The sequence below is a fragment of the Eubalaena glacialis genome, chromosome 5, assembly GCF_028564815.1.
Source record: "Eubalaena glacialis isolate mEubGla1 chromosome 5, mEubGla1.1.hap2.+ XY, whole genome shotgun sequence".
Classification (NCBI taxonomy): Eukaryota; Metazoa; Chordata; class Mammalia; order Artiodactyla; family Balaenidae; genus Eubalaena; species Eubalaena glacialis.
Genome location: NC_083720.1, coordinates 3,655,921 through 3,678,456, shown reverse-complemented (window position 1 = coordinate 3,678,456; position 22,536 = coordinate 3,655,921). Strand labels below are relative to the sequence as shown.

Sequence of the window (22,536 nt, the reverse complement as noted above, 5' to 3'; positions counted from 1 at the left end):
CGTTCAGGTTTCTGTGCGAACATTAGTCTTCGTTTCTCTGGATAAATTTGTCCCGGATTGTAATTACTGAGTCCTATGGTAATTGCATGTTTAGTTTTTTGTTTGTTTGTTTGTTTTTTAACTTTTTATTTTATGTTAGAGCATAGTTGATTAACAATGTTGTGTTAGTTTCAGGTGTACAGCAAAGTGATTCAGTTACACATATACATGTATCTATTCTTTTTCAAATTCTTTTCCCATTTAGGTTGCTACATAATATTGAGCAGAGTGCCCTGTGCTATACAGTAGGTCCTTGTTGGTTATCCATTTTAAATATAGCAGTATGTACATGTCAATCCCAAACTCCCTAACTATCCCGCATGTTTAGATTTTTTTAAAAACTGCCAAACTGTTTTCCAGGGTGGCTGCACCACTTTATGTTCCCATCAGCCATGTATGATCCAGTTTCTCTGAATCCTCACCAGCATTTGGTGGTGTCACTATTTTTTATTTTAGCCATTCCTGCAGGTGGGTAGTGATCCCTCACTGTGGTCTTAATTTGCACTTCCCTGACGGCTAATGATGCTGAAAATATTTTCATGTGCATACTTCTCATCTGTACATCCCCTTTGATGAAATGTCTCCATGTCTTTTACTCATTTGCTAATTAGATGGTTTATTTTACTGTTGAATTGAGTTTTTTTAAATATATATTCTAAATACTAGTCCTTTATCACATGCGGTTTGTAAATATTTTCTCCTGGTCTGTAGCTTGCCTTTACATCCTCTTAACACAGTCTTTTCTTTCCCCTCTGCACAGATAACTGACATGTTTGATTTATTTATTTTTATTAAAGTATAGTTGATTTACAATATTAAATTAGTTTCAGGTGTACAACATAGTGATTCAATGTTTTATAGATCATACTCCATTTAAAGTTATCACAAAATATTGGCTATATTCTCTGTGCTCTACAATACATCCAACTGATCAGTTTTTCCTTTTATGGGCTGTGTTTTCTGTGTCGAGTCCAAGGAAGAATTCTTTGCCTAGCTCTAAATCTCAAAGAGTTTCTATGTTTTTGTTTCCTCAGAGCTTTATAGTTTTACATTTAAGTCTGTGATCCATTTTGAGTTAATTTTTGTATATAAGGTGTGAGGTTTAGGTCAAGGTTTTGTTTTGTTTTGTTTTGTTTTTTTGGTCTGTGGATGTCCAATTGCTCCAGGCAATGAGCTCTATTTTTTTAATGAAATTAAAAATATGCTAGTGCGTCATCCATATTACAGGTAAGTATTGTTTTGTGAAGCTTTAATTCCAACTGTATACTGAACAATGTAAAATGTCTAGTTTGAAAGTTTGAAAAATAGAACTCTAAGTATTTTTTCCTAAATATTCTGATTTCTACCTATGATATCAGATCCTGTTGACATGAGTACCACAAGCAAAGCCTGAACAACAGCAAAAAATGTATAATAATTAAAATGATTAGTATGTGTGTCTATTAATTAGAGTTTTATTTCCCATTAATTGTGGGGGAAAAGGTCATCATTGTAAAGCCCTGTGACTGGATAATAAATATTTATATCCAAAGCAAACCTAAAGTGTTATTTCTCTATATTGCAAAATAATTCAGGGTTGAAATTTAAACTTTCAAATACTTCGTATTTATTGAAGGCAGGAAAGTTTAGTTCAAGGAAATGTCTAGGGTCAATAACAAAGATACAAAAAGGCCCTCTACATCATAGCAATTCCAATCCAAGTTCAGCTCTTTGGCCCCAGGATTTAAGAGCCCATTTTGGAATCAGACCATCTGTCTGACGCAGACAATCTGTGTTTAGTTCTACTTTGCCACTTTCTAGCTGTGTGACTTTGGGAGGGCCCCTCAAGCACTCTGAGCTAAACACCCGCCTCAGTAACTGGGGGTAAACACCACCTATCCCAGCTGGTTGAGTGTGAGGATTGAAAGCCACTTCTCAATGCTTGGTACACGGTCAGCCTCTCAGTTAAGAGTAGCTATTATCATCATTGCAGGGAAGTAAAAACTTTTTCACTGTCCCAGGCTCACTCTACATGCAATTAGCAAAGAACAGCAAATGAAGGCGACCAAAATACTTGCTCAATTTTTAATAAGAAATTTTTTTTAAAAAAGAAAGAAAGAAAGAAAACAGGGAGAAGGAGGAGAAGGAAGGAGGCACAGGAAGGACAGAGGTCTGGCACCTCGCAAATGCCAGGACGACACTAATTACAGGCCTTGTTGACTTGTACAGTCATCAGAGACCACCACATGGGGAGGGGTACTTCCTCTATCCAGAGCACCATCTCCCAAGGTGCTCAGAAATCGGGAACACCTTGAAACGGGCAGCATGCTTTGGACAGGAGAGCTACCACTTCCTTACAGAAATCACAGCACAAAAAGTGACCCATGTAGGAGGTGCCAACTGCTATAAATACTTGATGGCAGAAGCTGATGTCATGGTTTCTGTATGGGAGACACCCAAATCAAACTTGCCAAAATAGCAGGGAAAGCATATAGCAGAAACCCATGCCATTGTGTGCAAGTCTGATGCCGTTGCTACAGAAACATTTATAACCAGTGACCCCACTGCCCTGAGTGCTACTTCTGTCCACATTTCCCAAAGCTCTGTGACTGCGCTCGCAGAACATGTGTATCAACCAGCAAACTGCCAGGCCCTGCTCTAACCCTGCAGCCCCGCAGCAAAACCCGAAGACAAGTGAACACTTTTCTTCCAAGTGGGAAAGAGCAGGAAAGTCTGATCCATCCCAACAGCATCAAATCCAGTTACTAGGAGACACCCACATAGCCGCTTGCAGGCATATCACTCTAGTCCCTGCATGACTCCCCTTCCATAGGAGTCGGGGGGTGACAGCAGGCCAGCTAGAGGGGCACCAGCACTAACCTTTGAGGCCGTGACTCAGGCAGTTTTAAATCAACGGTCACTCAGTCTCAGGTGAGCCATAATCGAAATCAAAATCAGGTCTCTCTGGAAGCGTCTGTACAAGAACTGGGCCTTGGGCCAGACTGGCACAAACATCGATGTCGCAAGCAGTGTCCAGAGACCCCCTCCCTGTGCCCTCTGCTCCCCACGGGGCCCCTCCCTCCTTGCACAAGTGGGGCCCCGTGCCCATGGACCGTCTCCCCTTTACCCCATCCCAAATGTGCTTTCAGGAAAAGCTTCCAGGACAGCATCCAACACACAGGATGCACTCCATAAATACTTCCTGAAATGAGCAAATGTAAATTACTTCAATTTAACAAGACTTTTTAAAAATGTGTTGTCTCTCTTGGAAATAATGCCATGAGCTTGAGCAAGCAGCTTAGCTGCTCTCTACTACAGTTTTATCATGTAAAATGTTTAATAATAACAGTGTTCATCCATAGGGTTGTTGGGAAAAATCATAAGACCTAATTCGTGTGGCAAGCTTAGCAAACAGGACCTGGCACACGGCGAATGCACAGTAAACGCCAGCTGTCATGAGCTATTAGTACCTAGCTCTCCCAGGGCAAAAGGAGTACATCATATCCAAATGTATCGTCATAAAAGGCTGTCCCTGTGTACTGCTGGGGTAGAGCTGTGGAACAGCATATATCAAATACTATTTTGTTTTTTTAAAATATCCCCAAAATGTACATATATATTTGCATGTATACTGGAAAAGATCTGAAAGGAAATACAGCAGTTGTTAAATAGTGGTCACCCTGGGACTTCCCTGGTGGCACAGTGGTTAGGGATCCACCTGCCAATGCAGGGGACACAGGTTCGATCCCTGGTCCAGGAAGATCCCACATGCCGCAGAGCAACTAAGCCCGTGTGTCTCAACTACTGAGCCTGTGCTCTAGAGCCCACGAGCCACAATTACTGAGCCCGTGCACCACAACTACTGAAGCCCGCGTGCTCTAGGGCCCACATGCTGCAACTACTGAGCCCGTGTGCTGCATCTACTGAAGCCCGCACGCCTAGAGCCCATGCTCAGCAACGAGAAGCCATCGTAATGAGAGGCCCGCACACCACGAGGAGTAGCCCCCGCTCGCCACAACTAGAGAAAGCCCGCGCACAGCAACAAAGACCCAACGCAGCCAAAAGAAAAAAAAAAATAGCGGTCACCCCAAAGACAGCAAGAAAAGAAAAATTTACCTTTGCTCTTCATCTTATGTACTATTTCAATTACCTTCAGTGAGCATCTATTCCTTCCACAAAGTTTTTCCAAAAAATTCACTGCAAATTTTCTGGAGAAACAAGGGGGTGCATCAGGAAGGTGGAAACAGAGGACAAAACTGAATGAACCTAAGTGTCGAGTCCAGGCTGGGAAAGCCCCTGTGAACCACAGCACATCTTTCTGCAAACTCAGGACACCATCCTCCACCTTCCCGCTGGTGAGATAATCCAGGACGGACACTGAGATTTTTCTCAGCAACCTCGTGCCTTTTTGCATGTGTCTTCCTCAGATCACATCAAGTACCCGGAGGGATTTGGAACCGCCCTTCCAAATGCCTTCGGTCTGTACCCCTGCCCAGCGCTGTCAGCTTCCGTCCTGTGTCTGAAACTAGATTGCAACCCTAGTGGTTACAAATGCGCCTGGCGTTTCCTTGTTGTTTCCACTGTACTTGGCACGGTGCAGAGAACAGGTCAGCAGCTGACCACGCTGGAAGGCACCTTAGGAAACACACCATCTGCCATTCTACTTACAGAGACACAGACCAGGGAATGGACCTGGCTTTTTTTGGTAACTCAACTAGTTACCTGCTGGAAGCAGGGCAGAGCCAGGTCTCGGGACTCCCAGGTTGATAGTCAGCCCCATAAGAACTGCTGATGTTTCTTCTGCCTTGAAAACATGCACCACTACAGACGATGAGGATGATTTCTCACAAAACTGCTCGGCCCAGAGCCCTGAACTCACACTGTTAGAAAAACAGTAAAGTCCAATGAGACAGAAAGATGACCCATCACAAAGAGAATGTGGCCAAGATGGGGAAGGGAATTCACACAGGTTATCACGAGCTCAATAACCGAAACAAAAACCAAACAAAGAAACCCCACCTGAGCAGTAAAGATGCAAAATAGATCCATGACACTAGTAACATCATTGTTAAAATACAGAGCTATCAGATAAGCGCGTGTACACTTTAAGGATGAATGCAAAATTTCCCCATTTTTGGAATAAGAGGGCTACCTGGAATTTGTAAGAAAGGCTGTTTACACAGTGTTATTTGATTCCTACATCATAAATAAATAAATATATGTTTACAGTCATATACACACACAATCAATTCATATATGAATTACATTATTCAGTTCATATATGTGGGAAGTCTGACAATATCAAAATAACCATGCACAATCTTTTTGGACCAAATTTATAATTTGGTATTCAATGCTCCATATTTGGGGGTCACCCTTCTCTGGATGACAGCAAAACCCAGTGGCTTTAGAAGCAGATTTTATGCTATCACTATAATGGATAAAGGAAAGAAGGAAAGATAATTATCAAGGGAGTGAACTTAATTGCTAAACTATATTTGTGTCTCAAGACAATCTTCTAACTCATATGGAAAATATAGTTCACTGAACACAGAAGACCTTCCCAAATTAAAAGGGTTACTGACAAAGTTCTCTTTCTCTTACCAAGAAAACTGCAATCCTTAAAAGACAAGTGGCCTCCGCGATGAAGAGTGGCCCCCACTTGCCACAACTAGAGAAAGCCCTCGCACAGAAACGAAGACCCAACACAGCCATAAATAAATAAATAAATTAATTAAAAAAAAAAAAAAGAGGGCTTCCCTGGTGGCGCAGTGGTTGAGAGTCTGCCTGCCAATGCAGGGGACACGGGTTCGAGCCCTGGTCTGGGAGGATCCCACATGCCGCGGAGCAGCTGGGCCCGTGAGCCACAACTACTGAGCCTGCGCGTCTGGAGCCTGTGCTCCGCAACAAGAGAGGCCACGATAGTGAGAGGCCCGCGCACCGCGATGAAGAGTGGCCCCCACTTGCCGCAACTAGAGAAAGCCCTCGCACAGAAACGAAGACCCAACACAGCCAAAAATAAATAAATAAATAAATAAATAATTTTAAAAAGAAAAAAAAAAAAAAAAAAAAAAAGAAAGTGAGTGCCATGTTGACTAGTGTAAAAAAAAAAAAAAAAAGACAAGTGGCCTGGACTTCTCCCTTAGAATATATCTTTATAGCAGAAGGTTTGCAACATCAAAAGACAATTTAGATATGTTTTGAGAGTAAAAAGCAGAAAAATCTACATTATTTTATGATCTGTATTGCCTTTTCAGGACTGTCCTAGACTCTCAATAAAAAATTCTCTAAATCAAAAAATCCCCACCCCAAAAAAGGCTTATAATCTAGGAGAAGGACTAAATAGAGCCTAAGTATTATCTTGTCAAAGGCAATATATATTTCATACCAGCTTGCCTCCAAAGAAAACAAAACTTGAAATTAGAAGACCAGGTTCAGGTCTGAGCTTAACCATCTACTGTGGGTTCTGCCTAATCTCTCTTAGCTTCAGTTCTCTAGTCTCTAAAATAGGATCAAGCCCGACAGTTTAGAGTCACTCGGAATGTGTGTGTGAAGAACTTCTTCCAGAAGGCGTGACATCCAAACAACTCCTAACACATCTAATTTTTTATTTCATATTTTTACCAACAAGAGAAAGATGAAAGACAATATACAATGACAATGGCCAGACCATATAAAAGCAGAGATCTGACCCTCGGCCCACAGCCGCCAGCCCCGGGAGCCAGCCTGCTGGGAGTCAGACATGCAGGAGGGCAGACTGCTGTCTCTAGTGACAAGCCAGGAAGCCAAACAGCCACCCCTGTGAAAATCGGCCAGGACTCGATCAATACCGACAGCCTCCATAACTGTTGTCCTGCTTCCAACTCAGGACCAACCCCAGAAGGTCCCACCTGCTCCCTGACCAGTCACAAGGAATGCCCCCCCTTCTAGACACCCCCCCAGCCCCATCAGGCACCCTGAGCCCCCTTTTCTCCACTGGGAAGTTCGCCCACGCCTCTGCCTGCCTCTGGGTCTCTGCCAGGAACAAGTGATTGTGGCCGACTCCCTTGCTACAAGCCAGCTCTGAATAAATAGCTTTTGCCTTTCCCATGTGGTCGCTCTTTGTCTATTTCCACAGAGAAAACTCTTAAACCAGGGGCTTCCCTCCAGATGGTCAGTCCCCAACTTAGAAGCCCAGTGAGGCAGATTCCAAGTCTGGAGAGACTTTCCTCTCCAGGCCCTCTTTCCACAAAACCTCACTTCCTTGAGCTCTCAGGCACTCCCCCGCCGTCCAGGGAAGTAACCAAGTGTTAAGGAAAGATCAAGGGCTTTGAGGTCAAACCCCTGAGTTCATCAAGGATTTCATTTTTCCACTTATAATTATGTGACCTTGAGCAACTTTCTTAACATCTCTAAGCCTCCATCTTCATCTTCAATAGAAATATTTACCTCTAAGATTGTATCAAATGGGACACTTATGTAAGGTAGCTGATGAGTATTGGGTGCTCAGCAGGTGTGGGCCCCCTCCTCCCGGCCCACCTTCCCCCGCAAGGAGAAACACAAGACGCCCCAAGAGAAGACTGGTGACCCCCGCACCTGGGTACCTTTTATTCACACGAGTTGCAGGGGTATCCAGAGTGCTATCAAAAGACAAGATTTGTTTCCAGTGTTCAACTGGGTATGGGTCACTTCTAACTCACATTATATGATCCATAATAAGGAAGTGATTTTTCTACACCACCCCATAGTTATATTTTTAGCAGACTTTATTAACTCTAAATCCACTTCAGAACCAAAAACAAAACTTTAATCTGTGACACTCTTATAAGCAGAAAGGGACCTATGAGACAAACTGAACTTTTGTCCAAAGAAAAAAAGAAAGCAGTTCTGGAACACTGGGCTGGCTGTGAGAATGTGAGAACATTACTTATGTTCACAGGGGGCTGGACAAATACCTGCCCTGCCCTGGCAGGGTCAGAAGTTGGGTTTATTGGCACCTCATATCATCTGCTCCAGGAAAAGGACCAGCACACAGGTTGTTCGTGCAGTCAAGGTCACCCATCACGGGTAAAGGTCCCCTTCTTCCTCTTCTGTCCAAGTGGTCCAGGTCATGAGGCTGCTCCAGGGCCTCTTCATCAGAGGAGTGAGCCCAGCCACCTTGGCCTTTTTCTCTGGCAATATTACCCCTTCTCCCTCCACCTTCCAACCAGCTAGACTAACCTGAAGAGTACCTCTGTTCAGTCTTCAAGGGGTCCCAGCCAGGGTTTAGAACAATTCCAAGATTTAGGTTCAGGCTTAAAGAGGTAAAGAAAACTCAGGTAGACACACCACTTTGACAAATATCACGTGGACTCTCGCTGGAGGCAAGGTTTGCGAGCATGAGGTTTCCATGGGCAATCCAGAATGATCGCTCAGAGCTCTGGAGCCAGGCTGCCTGGGCTCACACCCCAACTCCAACACTTCCTGGCTGTGTGATGTTGGACAAGGCCCCCAACCTCTCTGTGCCTCAGTTTCCTCACTGTAAAACAGTCACAGTAATAGGGCTGCTCAAGGGACTTCCCTGGTGGCGCAGTGGTTAAGAATCTGCCTGCCAATGCAGGGGACACGGGTTCGAGCCCTGGCCCGGGAAGATCCCACATGCCGTGGAGCAGCTAAACCTATGCGCCACAACTACTGAGCCTGCGCTCTAGAGCCCGCGAGCCACAACTACTGAGCCCGCGTGCCACAACTACTGAAGCCCGCGTGCTTAGAGCCCATGCTCCGCAACAAGAGAAGCCACCGCAATGAGAAGCCCACGCACTGCAAAGAAGAGTAGCCCCTGCTCGCCGCAACTAGAGAAAGCCCGTGTGCAGCAACAAAGACCCAATGCAGCCAAAAATAAAATAAATAAATAAAAATTAAAAAAAAAAAAAAGGGCTGCTCTAAAAATAAAATGAGTTGGCACGGAGAGGGAGCTCCATAGACACGTCCTGAATACCGAATAAACGGTAGATATTATTAAATATATATGTATACTCCCATTATATTTATAATGCACAAAAAACGTGTGGAATACAAGCTTCACTAGTAACAGTGGTTACCCTAGAGGAGGGGTGCAAACTTCAGCATTTTACTCTATGTGTATATGCCTATATCACCCGAAATATTTAAACAAATGTGTGTGCCTAAATTTGCTCCAAGACAGGTAGCTGGACCATGTGATTTTTGACCCCCAAAAATCTTCGAATCATAATGAGATTGTTCCAGGAAGGTAAAGTAATGGAAATGAGAGAAATCAAGTCTTGTTCCAGTGTAAATGCTTTGAGGTCATTTAAATGAACTGGTACACAACCAATGCAGATGCTCCAAGCCCTTTCTTACTGTCATAATACAAAACGTTTGGGTTCTCTGGACCTCCCTTTACCTACGAAGTCACAGTTCAAGTTACAGACCCAGAACTTGGACTCAGCTCTGCTTTGCAGTCCAAGCTTTCTCACATATTTCGATGCATTTTTCGGCCGGCAGCTTTAGCTGAATTGAAACTGTCACCAATCCCACTGTGACACAATCCCCCAGCTCTGCTGTGCACGACTCAGGTAGTCCCGAGATAAAGCAGGCATCTGGCTGCTAGTGAAGAGCCCAACTTTCACCTATTTATAGTAACAAACCCCCTTCGTTCCTCCACAGGCTCTCCCTGAAGTCACCTTCTTCTAAGCTCTTTCACTGGCTCCTACCTCAAGGTGGCCCGGCCAGGAGGACCACTCATCAGCTTCCTCACGAGGAAAGGCTGTAACTACTATCAACAGGGCCAGTCAGCCTCGTTCCATTCAGTGCTCACCGGATGCACCCCCCCAACGTCCACCGCTCCCCTCAGAGAGGCAGCCCGGCCATCCTGGCCTTTTCCTCTGGCAACAGGTACTGCACTGCCCTCCTATGGAAGCGGCTCATGGAAGGTTAAGGGACCAGCCCAAGATTCCACACTGTTGATGACTGGGTGGCAGAGCCGGAACGCCAGCCCCGGTCCAACAGGGCCTGTGATGCTGGCCACCCTGCCTAAGGCCCAATGGATGCTGACAGATGGCCAGTATTTCAGGGGCCTCAGAAATGCCTCCTGCTGTGGTATGAAGGATGGTCCAGTCTCGGGAAGGAGGCAGGGTGGGAATCAGTAGAAACCCTTCCGTTCCGGGAGGTTATCCCATTCGGGGGACACACTAACTATTCTGGGTCTTGTCTTTTCAGATGAAACGTCTCTCAGCGCTGGTGGCAGTCGTCTTTGTGCAGCTGGAGGCTCGGGGCCCCCGTCTGGTGACACTCCTCTGCGCCGCGCCTGATGGGAGGCCCGCTGGCGGGAGATGCAGGCTTCTCTCTCACAGCCCAGGCTGCCCCAATCTGCTGAACGCCCAAAACTAAACGCAGGACTCGCAGAAATTAATGGCACAGAGATGACACCCTTTTCTGCGCTAAGAAATAGAGAATTCAGGAAAAGGCATCGGAGTAAGACTAAGCGGCTGGAATCTTCAGAGCTGAGAAAGCCTCGGAGCCTCAGTTCCACCGTGGAAACCCAACGCCCCCTGCACGGTCCCCCTCAGAACCACTCCCTCGCAGGTGCCTGCCCACCCCCCTCTCCGAAACCCCAGCACCCTGCGCATCCCTCCCTGACAGCATCTGTCACGGCCTCTACGGTCAATCCCGTACACATGGCCCCCCACTGTGTGCAGCTGCCTGGGCGGGGACCCCTGCACGCACACCCTCTGAACCACTGAGTGGGGAAGGGAAGGGATGCAGGGGCACAGACACCGAAGACCCACCAGGACCGCCAGGAGCGCCATGCAGGTCAACAGCAGGAACAGCATCAGGTCTGGCCGGCTCTGAGAGGTTGCATTGTAACAGCTCTCGGGCACAGCAGTCACCTGGTGCCAGTGGCTGGAAAGCCCTAACAAAGAAAGAGGCCGTGCCATGCTAGTCAGATCCCACCTACTACGTGATCTTGAGCGAGTTCCTCCCTGCCTCTTCACCTCATTGTTTTTATCGCCACGTAACTGACAAACAACATTGTATTAGTTTCAGGCAGACAACATAACGATCTGACATATGTGTGTACTGTGAAAGGATCACAGTTAAGTCTCCTTAGCATCCATCACTGCACATAGTTACAATTTGTGTGTGTGTGTGTGTGTGTGTGTGTGTGTGTGTGATGTGAACTCAAGATCTACTCTCTCAGGAACTTTTAAATACACAATACGGTATTGTTAACCCTGGCCACCACGAGACTTCCGTCTCATTTTGGCAACTGCAAATTGAGAATATTACCTACCCCACGAAGTTGCTGAACGGACTAGAAGAGATACAGATGTAAAGTCTCTGGCACGGTGCCTAGGACATAGCAAGCACTCAGCAAACGGTGCCGGTAGTGATGGTGGTGGTGATACAAACTCCGAAAGACTATTAACATTAGCCTTTTTGAACCATTTGGTCTCCCTTATCGTGAAGACACAGCACGTCTGAGCTTCTTAGAGGGTCCTACAGACTGAACGTCTGTGTCCCCTCAAAATTCCAATAATCTCCAGTGTCTCAGTATTTGGAGGGGGGCCTCTGGGAAATGAATAGGTCATAAGGGTGGAGTCCCCTTGTATGGGATTAGTTCCCTTATAAAAGAGACCCCAGTCAGCATCCTCGTCCCTTCCACCAGGCGAGGACATGGCAAGAATATGCTGTCTTGAACCAGGTTCTCACCAGACAAGGAACCTGCCGGCACCTCGATCTCAGACTTCCAGCCTCCAGAACTGTGAGAAACCAATTTCTGTTCTTTATGAGCCACCCAGTCTATGGCATTCTGTTATGGCAACCTGAACAAACTAAGACAGAGGGTCACACTTCAAGCACAGGAAAACTCAAATAATCAACCCATCTGTAGAGAAAAATCTCACGTAACTTAGGACCTCCCAACACACAAATTTGTATTCATGGCAAGAGGGGATTTAAAAAGAAAGCATCATGCCTCACATCCTCAAGAGCCATCCTGACTCTCACAGTTAAAGTAACTCAGAATCACATGCTGTCAATGTTTGGGAAAACCCTGTACAGGTTTCAAAAGTCATTCAAAAAGTATGGCTCCAAATCAGTTTTCAGAGGTATTCTCCTTTCTCTTCGGACATCCGCCGCAAACCTCTTCACCAAATACCCACCTAGGAGGCACCGTGTCCCACTCCCAACAAGCCATTTCTGTAAACTCCTTCTGACAGAAAGGTCCAGACTAGATGACAGTCCCCAAACCTAGCTCCACCTACCATGGCAAAAAATACCCCTCGTTTGGGAATTCCCTGGCGGTCCAGTGGTTAGGATTCCTCACTTTCACTGCCAAGGGCCCGGGTTTGATCCCTGGTCGGGGAACTAAGATCCTACAAGCCGTGCATCACGGCCAAAAAAAAAAAAAAAAAACCCTCGTTTGTCACACCACTATCTAACGTCCAGAGCAAGAATCCATCATTTTTACTACTTCTTTTTGCTTTTCTTGATAAACTTATGATGAAAGTACAACCCACAAAAAGGAGCCTTCCCACAAAAAGGAGCCTTCTCAATGCTATTGCCCCCAGAGACGCTGCATAGACCATGGACACTGGGTCAGGTAAAAGGAAACTGGATTTCCAAACCCTGAATTCACTGGTGGCGGCTCCTCACAGAATACTGAGTGGACAATCTTAAGTACACAAAACAAAAGGCAAAGTCAGCTGCAGCGTGGGCATGGATGGAAAAGAAGCGTTTTCAATGGAGGTGTTTGAGGACATACAAAAGCTATCTTCTAGGGAATTCCCTGGTGGTCCAGTGGTTAGGACTCTGCGCTTCCACTGCAGAGGGGCATGGGTTTGATCCCTGGTTGGGAACTGAGATCCCTGCATGCCACTCAGCACGGCCAAAAAAAAAAAGCTATCTTCTAATACCACCAAGGACTGAAAATTAAGTCTTTTTTCCATATTAGAGAATAGATAACGGGTAGAACAGAAATTTTTCTTTCAAACTACAGAAGTATCATGAAACTACTCTCAAATCCTTCGGGCTTTATTAGATAATCAAGCTGAAAAGCCATGAAAAGATAAACCTTTCCTCCAGGATACAGGTGTAATAAAACCTCTGACCACATCCCCAAAACAAGGAAAGACGGTATTTTTGAAAAATATTTTCAGGGACTATAAAGGAGCCTTTGAAATTAAAATAATCAGAGCAATACAAAATTCAGAGAAGGGTTTAGAGGAGAAGTTGGAGAAATCCCAAAAAGGAAAACAAAAAGACAAAGAAATGGGAAAAGAGAAGACATTTAAGGAGGTTCAGGATCAGAACAGAGGACCGGCAGTCTACAGATGGAAGAGGCCCACCCAGTTCGCATCACAGTGAATGAGACAAGATCCACATCACAGCGCGGCCACCACGACATCTGCAAACACGAGGAATATCAAGAAGAGCCTAAAAACTCACACAGAGGAAAACACGGGTCACATACAAAGGAATGGCTCTGGACACATCAACTGTCACAATGAAGTTGGAAGTCAACTGAGCAGTGCCTTCCCAATTCTTCAGGAAAATGATTTCTAACCCAGGATTCTATACTCAGCCAAACTATCAATTGAACGAGAGTAAAACGTTTCAACATTATAGGAGATCTCAAAAAAATGTATTTCTTGGAAAGCTATGGTGAACATGCTCAACCAAAATAGAGAGAAAACTTTAGAAGGAGGCATCTTACCCAGGAAAGAGGTGAAAGGAATTCTCAGGGCGATAGGGAATGTGCAGCAGGTCTAGGAAGCAACCAATTTAGAGGAAAGCAGCCTGGTGAGAGGTTCAGGAAGAATTATCCTAAGAAAAGGACAAACTGGATGATGCCCTGTGGTGTGTGAATATACAAAGAGGAGACTGCAACTTTGGGGGGTGGAGGGGGAGAAGTGACAGCACAGAAAGCTAAGCAAAACAAAGCAGGGCAATTCTCAACTCTAGGAAAAAGAAAAAAAAAAACTGTAGAAGAAGGGAAATGTAATCAAAATAGACTACATATCTCAGCTGTGAATAATATTTCCATAATCATAATGAGTGCTGCTGAATATTTAACCAAAACCTTTAACATAATTATACTAAGAGGACAGAGGAAAAAAGAAGTGGGCAGTGCAAGGAGTGGGTAGGTGACCTAAATCGTCTTCTTCCTTAGCAGGATGTCTCTCACCCAAAATCTGGAAGAAATAGCTAAAACGTTGAAAGGGGAAGCCTCTGGGGAGCAGGAATCAGGGTGGAGAAGGGTGGGGTAGGTGATTGCTGGTTTTTTGTTCTAAATCCTGTAGAACTTTTGACGCTTAAAACTATGCGCCTGTATAACTTTGTTTAAAATGGGGTATTTAATTTTTAAACAAAATCTGATACTTGACCAGCAAGAATATCAGATTAAGCAGTGTGTTCTTAAACTTTTGGAATCCAACCGCTTCGAAAAAGAACGGAAAGCTATAAATCCTCCCCCCAGTAAACACACACACAGGCACAGACACACAACATTTCTGCAAAGGGTATCAGGCAGTTGGTAAATTCCTGAAGGCCAGGTTAAAAGCCTTAGGATTTCTAGATTCTGCTTTCTTATAGAAGGAAAAAAAAAAATCCTAATGAAAAACTATTAAAAACACCTACACGATCAAATGAGATCATGCTTTGTCTTCAGTGCTGGTGACCATCACGTGTTGTTTCCTTGACCGCAAGATGCACCTCATTCCTAACTATCAACGAAAGTATGAACTCTGTTTACTGCGCTTTGCTTCAGCCTTGAAACAGGTTCTCTAAAGCTCAGGAATGTGAATCCCTGTTGGGTTGACTCAGCTGTTTCCATTCTAGAACCGGACATGGAATTATGCACTCTTCACCCCATGAGGAAGAGTCCTTCACGTCCCAAATCCCCCATGTGGGTGTTTTTTCTAACAAAGGAATTACTCTGATGACTTCTTGGCGAAACTCCTGTAATCAGAGTGGCCCATTTAAGCACTCCAAAACACAAAGTTTACTCTGCTTCTGACTGACCTGCTGCTATAAACCCCACCATCAGCTCCACGTCGAGTCGGAAGAACTGTCTTGCCATTTAACAGCAATCTTAACGGTCCTGCCAATTTGCTTAAAATATCTATGCCTTTTCTTTCTCTGTGAACTGAGGGTGACAATAACAGTGTCACTGGACGCTGTCATAAATGGATTGGGTAACTGTGGGAGGCCCATGTGCATCCCCTGGAACCTGTGATTTGTCACATTTGTCACATTAAAGGGGCTTCGCTACAGACCTCAGACAGGGGTATTAGATAGGGGGATTATCCTGGGGTTCTAGGTGGGCCCAATCTCACTGCATGAGCCCTTAAGAGCAGAGAACTTTCTCCAGGCAGAAGAAGAGAGATGAAGCAGAGGGGACACCAGACAGCTGACGCAGGATTGGCCGGCCCTTGCTGGCTCTGGGACCAGGGGGTTCCGAGCAAGGTGCAGGAAGACGCCTCTAGGAGCTGGGGGCAGCCCCCCAGCTGGCAGCCAGCAAGGAAACAGGGTCCCCGGTCCCACAAGTGCCAGCTACTATCGATATATTCGGTGGACAATCTGAATGAGCTTTCCTGCAGTTCTCCTCCAGATCCTCCAATAAGGAACATAGCCCTGCAGACACCTTGTTTTTTGCCCGGTGAGACCCGAGTCAGACTTCTAACCGACAGACTGTAAGATTATAAATCTGTGTTGTTTTAAGCCACTCAGTGTGGGGCAATTTGTTACAGCAGAAACAGGAAACTCATACAGTGATATATGTGAAAATACCCAGCAGTGTCTGTCACATCATCGACGTTCAACAAGAGTCAACTGACTTCCTTAAATCAAAAGACAGGGACGGCCACACTCCATCCAAAACAACAGACCATAGACTTGTTCTGATAAATGCAGATTTGGGGAATTATAAATTGCCCAGAATATCTACATATTCTAGGCTTCAGGTAATTCACTGCCCTTCCTTTAATTTATAAACCTTTCACTGCCTGTCTTGCCTGACAAACTCTAAGTGCCATGTAGGAGAATAAATGCTAGATTGTGTGCACCAACCCGGCTCCCAAACTCTCCTGCGTACCCCTAGCAGCACCCACCACCTGCACTGAGTGATACCAGGTCTGCTTCTCCCGCTACACTGTGAGCCTCCAGCAATTCTCCAGTGAGGCACTGGGTCCCACCTTCGAATCTCTGCATGTAGCCGATACTCGGGCACATCACGGGTAATCTATCTGAATGGCTGTCAAACTATATGACAGTGTAACTTACCATCTGCGTCTAAAGTATAAACTGCACTGCAGTTTCCAAGCTGGCTTGAGGACAGAAGGCCCAAGGACACTGTGGTGCTGAGGAAGTTTCAGAGGTGAACAGGCCAGCGTTTTGCTGATCATGGCCTCACGGTGCCTATGCCATTCCCAACCTCAAGACAGGGCACTTAGGAACTAAAGTGCCCAGCAATTATGCTTCATTAAAGAAAGGTTCATAGGAACATACATATGAGACAGACTGTTAAAGGCTACATTTCTGCACATTCAGTAGTCTTACTTACAAAAGATTAACGTCTCTGAAACTTGAATTTGATGTTCCCCCAAAAGGCTAAGATATCAAACAACACTGGCCAATGAAAGATAGAAAACAATCTTAAATGAAGTTGCCTGACACCCTTCAAGTTAAGGATCATCTGTACATTAAACATTTGGAGTTTTTAAAAACCCAGATTCATTACATTCTTAATGAAGCACTTTTTTGAAATCCTTGACAACATAATATTTTACAACTTACAAAATTACGTTACATTCATGATTTCATTTTATCCTCAAAACAATCTCTTGAGCTAGATAGAGCAGGTACTACCAACGATTAACTCCATTTTACAAGTGAGGGAACTGCAGTTCAGAGAAGTACTTGGACTTAACAAAAGCCTTACTGGGGCCAGGTTTCCTGTGCGAAAGAACAGGAGTAAGTTATCTTTACTACATTATTCATATTACATCCTGCCAACTTTCAAAACGGTTTTGATGTAGCCAGCAATGATAGACACGTACATGATAAGATCTTTAAAATGGAAAAGAAAGAAGAAAAAACCATTTGGTAGGGCTTCCCTGGTGGCGCAGTGGTTAAGAATCCGCCTGCCAATGCCGGGGACACGGGTTCGAGCCCTGGCCCGGGAAGATCCCACATGCCGCAGAGGAACTAGGCCCGTGCGCCACAACTACTGAGCCTGCGCTCTAAAGCCCGCAAGCCACAACTACTGAGCCCGCGTGCCTAGAGCCCGTGCTCCGCAACAAGAGAAGCCACCGCAATGAGAAGCCCGCGCACCGCAACAAAGAGTAGCCCCTGCTCGCCGCAACTAGAGAAAACCCGTGCGCAGCAACGAAGACCCAACGCAGCCAAAAATTAATTAATTAATTAATTTAAAAAAAAAAAAAACCACTTGGTAGGTGATGTGGGATGGCGGGGGGAAGTAACAGCAAAGACTTAGATTTATAGTCTAAGAAAAAATGTATCACTGAATTTCTAGTTCTAGGCAAACAATGTTTAAACAAGATGGTTTATAGAATATCATCCTCTAAAAAATGGGGAAAGCACCATCAGTTCTTTAAGGTGGGGTAGATTCAGTGCTCTGATTAGGCCACCAGGGAAGAACTGGTTAACCCTCTTCCTCCAGTAAAGAACAAGAGAAACAACATGGAAAAGTAGAGCTCAAACGCTATCTTCTCCATCCCCAGGCATTCTCTTCCATGAAACACCCTTTTCATTTAATCCATATAAAAATCAGGCCTTCTTGCAGAACAAGTATTAACTAGTTTTCAGTGAAAACATTAAGACCGTCTAAGGAAAAAATCAAAGAAAAAAGACAATCTAAGGAAACCACAAAGAAAATCCATTTGCCTTTCTGAAGACCGCTCCCAAAAAATAAGATCCCGAACAGAACAAACCACATGGCGTATGTAACAGAGCGCTTTTTTTAAAATTAATTAAAGACCACCAATCAAAACAAGGACAAAAATCCTACTTAACATGAAAATATAATTTGATGGCATCACTCCTTGACCAAACAGCTACCATCTATGTTTAAACCCTGTAATCATCCAAATAAGAATAGCAGAGAGGGAATTCCCTGGCGGTCCAGTGGTTAGGACTCTGTGCTCTCACTGCCGAGGGCCCGGGTTCAATCCCTGGTCGGGGAACTAAGAGCCCACAAGCTGTGCAGCGCAGCCAAAAAACAAACAAACAAACAAACAAAGAATAGCAGAGAAAATCGTGTATCCTTTTGACAGACATGTGGCTTTAAAATAATCGAGCACACCAAATTCCCATCTTGCCAAACAAATAAATTGGGAGATTAATATTTTGAAGGATTAATTACTAGAGTCCTTAGAAGTGGAGCTTCCTTATAGGTCATTGAACATATGTAGATTTTTGCAAGTAATAATTTTAAACTATGCTTTAAACCATTATACAAAGCCACATACACTTACTCAAGGTACTCCCAAAATTCACTTATTTCAGAGTCTCCAAATTAAAATCTCTGTTAGAGACCGGGGCATTAAAAAGCCTGCAGTTGGCCGACTTCATATGACACTCAAAAGATCCGCAAAATGCTCCTGCCAAGACTTCTGCGCCCAACAACTTCATTAAGGAAAACTTCAAGCCAATTTGATAGAGCACAGATGTTGCAAGCAAAATGTGGTTATGAAGAAGATGCAAGACAATATCAAAAAGTTGCCTAGGGGAAAAAAAAAAAAAAAAAAAAGTTGCCTAGGGACTTCCCTGGTGGCACAGTGGTTAAGACTCCACCTGCCAATGCAGGGGACATGGGTTCGAGCCCTGGTCCGGGAAGATCCCACACGCCGCGGAGCAACGAAGCCCGTGTGCCACAACTACTGAGCCTGTACTATAGCACCCACGAGCCACAACTACTGAGCCCGCGCACCACACCTACTGAAGCCCGCATGCCTAGAGCCTGTGCTCCGCAACAAAGAGAAGCCACCACAATGAGAAGCCCACCCACCGCAACGAAGAGTAGCCCCCGCTCGCCGCAACTAGAGAAAGCCTGCACGCAGCAACAAAGACCCAACGCAGCCAAAAAATAAACAAATAAGTAAATAAATTTATATTAAAAAAAAAAGTTGCCTAAGCTTCCATCATAGACCTGCTCCTTCAACTCTGAGACAAAGTATACACCCATGCAACTGTGAAAAGAAAAAAAAAGGTAGAAGAAAGAAAAAGAACTTCTACTTTAGAATCTACATTTTCAAAGATCCCCATTATTTATACAACTGCCACTAAGAGAACTTTCCTCTGCTCTATTTGGTTGAAAGAATTAAAGGTTTAGGGCTGACAAGGTTCTTACCTAGTTTAAAACCCTCAAAGGTGAGGAAACTGAAGCCTAGTGGTTCTGCAGGAACAAATGGCAACTTTATTCCAGAGCCAGAATCAGAGCAAATAAATTCGAATCAAGTACTCTACACTGTGCAACAAACACTAGGAAGTAACAGCCAATGTTAATCTAAAAACCCTTAGGAGAACTGAAGAATTGCAGATTTTAAATCACAGGAAAGACTTGGCTCTGTGGTACAGAAAAAGGACCTCTCATTTAGAAGGACCTCTCATTTAGATACACCTCTTCCTCTCTGGGCACTACAGCAAAACACCCTGTCCTTGAAGACCACAGCTCTCAGAGGGCTGGGCATGAGGACGTCAGGGAAGACTTCAGAAAGAAGTCACCTAAACTGAGACTGTAAGGATGGGTGAAGGCCTGGAGCTGGGCGTGGGGCAGATGGAAGAGAGAGGGCAGAGAAGGCAGAGGGAAGGGCCTGCAGGCTGTCTGGACTTCATAACAGCGACAGCTGCAGTTAGGACCACATTTTCATCTTGCATTCCTGTTATTTACACACCATCTTGTTCACAAAGAATTTCCATTTGGACTTTAGAGCTACTTGTGCCTATAGCTCAGTCTTCTGTCTTGGACCAGAACACTCTGAAAAGGAAAAGACTCTTCAGAGTCTTGTTAGACTTGCAAGACTAACAAGACTTGTTAGACTTTGCGTTCCCCAGGGAAAAGAATCATCCCTGGAACATAATAGGTGTTTTCATAAGTTTGATAAAAGGGTAAATGAATGACCCCAGTTTATTTAAGTGGCTGAGAGATACACAGCCTGCAGGGTAGTATCAGATCTTGCCATCAGGCTGAAATCCGAGTCTCCCGATCCACAACCTCACCCCCGCTATTCCTTCTGTAAACCTGACCTCTAACTGTAACTGCCTTGGCCTCATTCCGTGGGTGTGGATTCCCCTCCTTCAAACGCACTTTCCAGCCCGCCAAATTCTTGGGAAAGTTTCCTCCACTCTTCAGGCGCTGAGAGAGCTGCAAAGTTAAATCTGGCTTTCCAGACCTTTTTTTTTTTTTTTTTCTTCCCAATCCTAACGGAAGAAATCAAGAAGCGCCGGGCAGAGGGACCAGGCTCCCTCCAATCAGAGCCGGCTCCCGCCGGGCCGGCCGAGCCTCGCGCCTGAGCAGGAAACGCGGCGGCCTGACCCGCGGTCCCCAGGCGCGGTGACAGCCCCGCGCTCCCCGGGGACCGGGCCGGGGAGAGGAGCGGGTTCCCGGGGAAGTGCAGCCGCTTCTGCTCAAGTGGCAAATAAGGCAATAAATAAAACAGCGGGTCAGCTGTCAGACGCAGGCCATCTGCGTGCCCCACGCACAGCCGGCTACAGCCCGACGGGCGCCACTACCCGCACAAGGACACCCCGAAACACATGGAACCCCCAACACACACCTACGCACGCGCGCGCGCACACACACACTGCTGGGGGACAGAGGGGAGCCCGCCCCCGGTACTGATCACACCCCGACGAGCCGCGGGGGGAGGGGACGGGGCACAGCCCTCCCACTCGCAGGGTGGCCAGGACACCGCGCGCGCGGGTCCACGCAGAGCCACCCTCAGTGACACACAAACACTCAGTGAACCAGTCATGGGGGTGGGGAGCGAGAAAAAGCCCCATTCTCAGAGTGCCCAGGATCCCTACGATCGAGGGTCCACGCGGTCACCCTCAAGCAGACACAGCGAACCAGTCACACCAGGGGGGAAGGGGAGGGGGGACAGAGACAGTCTCCCACTCTCAGGATGTCCGGGATCCCCACGCGCGAGGGCCCACGCAGAGCTACCTTCGGGGACACAGCGAACCAGCCACTTCACGGAGTGAGTGGGGACCGAGACAGTCCCCCACCCTCAGGGTCACCAGGACCCCGCGCGGGGCGTCACGCGCGGATCCACGCGGAGTCGCGGCAGGCGCGGTGCCCCCTCGGTGCCACCCCGAGGCCGAGACCATGCCCGGCGCCCGGACGCGCGACGGCCCGGTCAGTCCCCCTCTGCGTCCCAGTCCCACAGGCGCTCAGGGCGGCGGCCGCCAACTCGGGCAGCGACCTCGCGGCGCCCCTCTCGGACCTGCCACACCCGGCGGGGACCCCAGCCCGGCCCAGGACCCCTGCCGCCTGGGACCCCAGTCCAGCCCCGGGACCTCCGCCCGGCCGGGAACCTCGTCCGGCTCGCGGACCTCGGTCCTCTCGGGGACCCCCGCCCGGCCTGGGACCCCTGCCGCCTGAGTCCCTCGCCCGGCCTGGGACCCCCGCCCGACCCGAGACCCCTGTCCGGCCCAGAACCTCGCCCGGCTCCGGGACCCCTGCCTCCCGAGGACCCCCCGCCCGGCTGGGACCCCTGCCGCCTGGGACCCCGTCCGGCCCCGGGACCTCCGCCCGGCCGTGGGACCCTCTCCCAGCCCCGGGACCCTCTCCCAGCCCCGGAACCCATGTCCGCCGGGGACCCCCGCCCGGCCCGGCCCCGCCGCCCGCCGCCTCACCTCAGGCCGCCTCCCGGGCAGCGCTCACTCCTTGCCGGAGGTGCCCTGGCCGAGCGAGACGGAGCCGAGCAGCCCGCAGAGCCGGAGTCGCCGCAACAATGGAGCCCCGGGGCGGGGCCGCCTCGCAGCCGTCTCAGCCCGTCTCGCGCTCAGGCTCGGGCTCCGTCTCCCACTCCGCGCGGAGCAGCTGCCGGCGAGAGGTTGCAACTGGGCTGGGGCAACGCGCAGGCGCACTCGCCCCGCCCGCGCCCCTCCGCCCCGCCCCCGGAGGCGCCCGGCGCTCGGGGCCCGCCCCCCAACCAATGGAGAGGGAGCTGCGCTCAGGGGGCGGGGCCTGGAGAAACAAAGGGAGGTGGGGCGGGGCCGTTCCAGGGCTGGGCTGCTGGGTCCCGCGGGGGCCGGACCCAGAGCGACCGGATCGGCGGACGAACCCGGTCCGACCCGGGGAGGCCGGGCGTAAAGTCCACTTGGAATCCGCTCAGCAAGCCGTGCTCATCCCAAACCCGGAACTCAAGTTTATCGGATTGGCCTGCTTTACAGAAAGGGAAACTGAGGCCGAAGGAGCGAGACCACCTGCCCCCCGCGTCACAAAGTCCCATTCACTCGTTCATCTTTTATTCATTCAACAAACATTTTCGCAGCCCGTAAGGTGTACCGTCG

The 22,536-nt window shown here is 47.3% G+C and overlaps 1 protein-coding gene across 2 annotated transcripts in view; it reads right to left on the bottom strand.

Moving 5' to 3' along the window:
• AFAP1 (actin filament associated protein 1) overlaps window positions 1-22,072 on the bottom strand; it is a 153,057-nt gene extending 130,985 nt beyond the window's left edge. For both annotated transcript variants that reach the window (XM_061191942.1, XM_061191941.1), the window contains exon 1: window positions 21,877-22,072. The gene's annotated coding sequence lies outside the window, so the exon portion shown is untranslated. The remainder of the gene's footprint in view (window positions 1-21,876) is intronic.
• Window positions 22,073-22,536: the final 464 nt, after the last annotated feature.